The following is a 6,000-nucleotide window of genomic DNA, read 5'->3' as shown; positions in this document are numbered from 1 at the left end:
TAAAGATAAATTACCTCCCACTTCCCGAAAATGGAATACATCACTCCGCAAATATTTATGTCTTACTGCTGAACACTAGTTCTTTTAAGAAATATGAATAACTAAATTTAGTTAGATAATGAATTTGGACTCCACATAATAGAGTGTGGGCCCCCTAACATGAATACACCTAATAAAGAACTTAACTCCAAAGATGCCACCTCATAACTTATAATGCTTAGTCATTCTAGCTACAACACGTGGATTGATGCCCGCAACAATAATTATCCACTAATTTATCTATTAATCTTCCACTAAAATATAATATTTAACCAATTAGCCACATAATTAATTTCTAGGTCTTATTTTACTTAAATACTAATATACTTCATATACCTTAGTATAATATACTTTACTATCATGTTCATGTGGTATATTGTATAGCACTAATCCATAATTACAGGGTATTATAACTTGGACCGTATTTTATTCCTAAATGTCAAACTTCGACGAAACCCATTTTCTTCAACTCGTTTACCCTCTAACCTTCACGACACTTACTTATCACTTGTTATAAATAGCATAAATACTTATAACCTCAAAAATATCTTGTCTTTGAACTTATGTCAATTATCTTACGACAAATCTAACGTACAAAAGTGCGGGATGTAACATCCTTCCCCCCTTTAGAAACATTCGTCCTCGATTGTTAACTCTTAGAGACTTACGAAAATTTTGCAGAGTCCCCTCTGTAAGCTAATCTAAAACCCAACCTCCATACGAAGTCTGGACTATTCACAACCTTCTGCACTTAAGTATCTCGTATCTTTTTCACATTTACCTTACTTACCTTTCAATATCGCATCGTATCTTCTGTCGCTTTAAAACCTCCCTTCCACATAGGTGAAAATTACATCCACGTCTTAAAGCTCTACTGTGATACCTGTACCACTGATGCATACAAAATCCGGCAGAAGCTTCATACTGACTTTTTACGACTCAGATCTATGGCACGATATGGAAATAAAAGAAGGGTAAAATTTCCTAAATACCCTATAGCCTCTCAATTATAAATGTGGTGCGCCACACACTCATAAGTGAGACTCTACTAGGCACGGCTTTGTAGACTCCCTAGGATTCGACCTGCTCTAATACCAATTTGCTATGCCCCAAACCTAGGGAGGCGTGGCTGGCACTCGGTGCCGTACTGGCCCGAACGAACCCCACTGTAACTCATGATCGTTCGACGAAAACCATAACATACATAGGTCAAGTTGGTTGAACTCATTCTTTTTGTAACTATCATGGGCCAACATGGCCATAGCTCATAATGTACAACTGTAAGTGGGCAACCGTTGTATTAGCAATTCATCGTACTTAAAACATGAATACACACGGCCTTCAAGGCCTCTAACATACTGTACATAATGAACCTATGTCTACAAATCCTCTAAGAGAATTCGACATTAAACGGGACAGTGAGCCCATAAGTCTTTAGCAAAACTCTGACACGATGACTTATAGACTCGGTTGTACTTCGAAAGAAGTGGAGTCCTACCGATCCTTCGTTGATTGCTAACCTCGTCTAGTATGAGGGCTCATCAAACTGATTACCCATACCTGCAAATATGAATGCAGCGTCCGTAACAAAAGGACGTCAGTACGAATAATGTACCGAGTATGTAAGGCAGAACTGAAACATAACAATAAGTCAACATTAATGAGAGAGATATAAGAATTAACCTGAACCTTGAAGTGCCATCGTATATGTATACTAATTATACTTATATATATAATGCCTCTCTTATGAACTATTATCCATATCGTAACATGATTGCCCAACTGATCAGTGGTAACTGCCCGACCGGACATAGCTCGGTGGTAAATGTATAACTGCCTAACTGGTGGCAACTGCCCGATCATCCGTAGCACGGTGGTAAATACATAACTGTCTGACCGGCCATAGCTCGACGGTAAATACATGACTGCCCGACCGGCCGTAGCATGGTGAGAAATGCGTAACTTCCCAACCGACCGTAGAACGGTGGTAAATGCGTAACTGCCCAACCGGCCGTAGCTCGGTGGTAAATGTATGGCTGGTAAATGAAGATGCATATATCATTACATTATGAACATTAACTTCATTATCGTATGTGTCAATAGGGACTTAGAAACATACTTAGACATGCTTTGAGTTACATTTTACAGGAATGAATCACGTAGGCATCCTTATCTACTAAGAGTAGAATCATTTATGAAATAACATTACGTTTAAGTATCATTACTTGGATCATGCCAAAAGAAGGAAGGATTGGCCTTAATATACCTTAATTGCTTGTTTGAGCTCGTAGAAGACCGTAGACAACGGATCAAACATGATCAACTTCTTTAAAGCTTCCCGACACCTTATTTATTACAAAGAAATATCCAATTTGCTATTATCCGGAGGAAACCGACGTGGGTATAACATCTTTGTCATTTTCTATGTTTGCCTCAATCATAGACTTAGTACCCATTTTGTTCAGAAGGAATATGAGTTATCTCCTTAAAAATGGAGAAGGGACGTTGCTGTTTATACAATTAAATCATGGACTGCTACACACAGAAGTGAAAGTCAAATTGCTGCCTCCATTTGCCTCTATCCAAGACCTTTGTGTCACTTTAAAGATAAATTACCTCCCACTCCTCAAAAATGGAATACATCACTCCTCAAATATTTATGTCTTGCTGCTGAACACTAGTTCTTTTAAGAAATATGAATAACTAAATTTAGGTAGATAATGAATTTGGACTCCACATAATAGAGTGTGGGCCCCCTAACATGAATACACCTAATAAAGAACTTAACTCCAAAGATGTCGCCTCATAACTTATAATGCTTAGTCATTCTAGCTACTACACGTGGATTGATGCCCACAACAATAATTATCCACTAATTAATCTATTAATCTTCCACTAAAATCCAATATTTAACCAATTTGCCACATAATTAATTTCTAGGTGTCATTTCACTTAAATACTAATATTCTTCGTATACCTTACTATAATATACTTTACTATTATGGTCATGTGGTATATTGTATAGCACTAATCCATAAATATGAGGTATTTTAGCTTGGACCGTATTTTATTCCAAAATATCAAACTTCGACGAAACTCATTTTATTCAACTCGTTTACCCTCTGACCTTCACGACACTTACTTATCACTTGTTATAAATAACATAAATACTTATAACCTCAAAAATAATCTTGTCCTTGAACTTATGTCAATTATCTTACGACAAATCTAAAGTTCAAAAGTGAGGGATGTAACATAACCCTTAGGATATAACCTTATTTGCTTAATAGAAAAATTTAGAAAGAAATGTATATGAGAGGTGACGAGCGTGTATGCGGGTGCTATGTATTATTCATGACCGAATTAGACTTTAGTATTTATTATGCCTTGTTTGGTTGTGTGCTTTCTATAATTTATGTTTTTAAGCAATTGTATGACTACGTGAGCTTATCCTTTCATGCTAGAATCCATGTTTAGGATTACTACCTCTTAATTGGCAAAGATGGGCTATTCGTCAAATTGTTGATATACGTGATTTAGCTGTAGTCATGCTTCACATCTTGAGCACACGTCCACACCTTTATTTATTATGTCCTTTTGCACCTTATTGGTTATTTGTGAGCAGTGCCCTTTTAAAGATGAAATGTTATTTCTGATTGCTATGGTTATGGCACAAATGGATATGTTGATTGAATTGATTTGGTGATGGCACAAGGTTTCTACTGTGGTATTATTATGATGTTTTTATTGTTATGGCATGAGATTTCTACCATGCAGTTGAGGTGACATTGCCACTATTATGGCACGTGGTCTTTGCCATGCAGCATATGGATACCGATCCATTCCCATCGTTGCCCTCTTTTGTTTCTCTCTTAATGACGTGCTCCTCGGTTGTGATAAATTGATAGATGTTTGATTGATTCTTATATCAGATTCGAGGCGGTGAGTTTTGAGCATAAATTTGGAAGCTTTAACCATTCAAGTGGATCTCTTATGCCTTATCATGTATTTTGTATGCTTTCTATGTTGAGTTCTAACATATTACTTTAAGTCTATGTTACATGCTTTTGACTTTTTAATCGAGATGGAATTATCCATGTTGAGTTGATATCTTTTGATATTATCACGACCCAAAATCCACTATAGGTCCTGATGACGCCCAACATCGCCGTTAGGCAAGCCAACGATGAACTAACAACTTAATTATTCATTTTATTATTTTTGAAATCATGAATCTTGTTAGGTGGAGACATAAATGCGTTACAGTCATAGATAAATACAATTTAAATATTATACAAGTAAAAGGGTATCGAGGTTAAGCAAACCATAAACAAATTCTAGAATCATCCCAAAACCTGGTGTCACAAGTGCATGAGCATTTACTAAGGAGTACAATAATAAGACAACATTTGCCCGGAATATAAATAAGACAAAATAAAGTAAATAGTACGATGGAGACTCTGTGGGTTGCGATACGTAGCCTAAAATGCAGCTCACCATAAAGTCTCCTCAGCAGTTGCGCCTACGCGCCAAGATGACCACCAATTGAACATGTCAGATCCTGCACATTTAGTGCAGAAGCGTAACATGAGTGCATAAATCAACGCGTACCCAGTAAGTATCTAGCCTAACCCCGGAGAAGTAGTGATGAGGGGTCGAGATTGACACTTACTAGAGGTCAAATAAAGCAATATGATAAATCATAAGCAGATATGAAGCACAACAACAATAATGGGGTAAACCTGTAAGTTACATAATCTTCCAAAAATTTCTTTTAAAGATATAAATTTCTCAGTCTCGTAGTCTATCTCAATAGCTCAAATGTATCAACTACCAGTATAAAACGGATAAGGAATACCATATAAAATGCAGGCATCAGTGGAAGGATAATCTCATGAATATTCGGACTGCTAGCGATATAATGCACGATTATGTCGAGGTCGTACGACCCGATCCAGAATAATGTGTACACTACCTATGGTCGACCGACACGATCCATAGATGCATCTATTATACTGCCGAGGCATTCGGACCGCTCCACAAGAAAGGAAGAAACTTATCGAATTACGAGCCACGTGCTTACAACACACATACAGGTGCATAATAGTGAATATACCCCTTTACGTTTATCAAATATCTTGGCAACAACTCAAGATGATACAGCTCGGCCTAATATATATATGTTTCTAAATCAAACTCAATTAGGAATTCAATTAATTGAGCCTACAGAATGAGTTCGAATAATTCAAATATTATATGATAAAGTCCTAAGTCTACCCGGATATAAACATGATTTAGCTACGTACTGACTCTCATCACCTGGTGCGTACGTAGCACCCACAACTAGTAGCACATAATAATTACATCACCTAGGGGGTAGTTTCTCCCTCACAAGGTTAGACAGGAGACTTTACTCGCTCTGAAGTTCCATAACCAGCTCCAACGCCTCTCTAACACCTCAAACCAATGCACATCAATCCGAAACTAGTCAAACAAGGTACAAATCAATCAAAATATACTCCAATGCGTATAATTTAACAATTTATAATAATTCTCAACTCCGCTCGAAAAGTCAACCCTCAGGCCCACGTGCCCGGATTCTAAAAATTCTTGAAGATAATCATTACCCATAACACCACGAACTCGAATATATAGTTTATTCCTAATTTTATATGCAATTTCATGGTAAAAGTCCAAAAATATCAAATTCTAGGTTTTCTTCAAAATCTCACAATTTCCACCAATTTCCATGTTCAAATCCATGTATAATTCATGTATTTAACTCACAATGTGAAGCAATCACTTACCTAGTGGAGGATGACTAAAAAGCTCCTTCAGAAATCGCCCCAACCTCGACTCCAATGGAAGATTTGGGATAAAATGCGCCAAAACCCGTCTTTGCTTACTTATACACTGCCCAGACGACCTTCATCACGAACGCGAAACTTCCCTCGCGTTCGC

The sequence above is a fragment of the Nicotiana tomentosiformis genome, chromosome 12, assembly GCF_000390325.3.
Source record: "Nicotiana tomentosiformis chromosome 12, ASM39032v3, whole genome shotgun sequence".
NCBI lineage: Eukaryota > Viridiplantae > Streptophyta > Magnoliopsida > Solanales > Solanaceae > Nicotiana > Nicotiana tomentosiformis.
Note: the sequence above shows the minus strand (reverse complement) of the source record.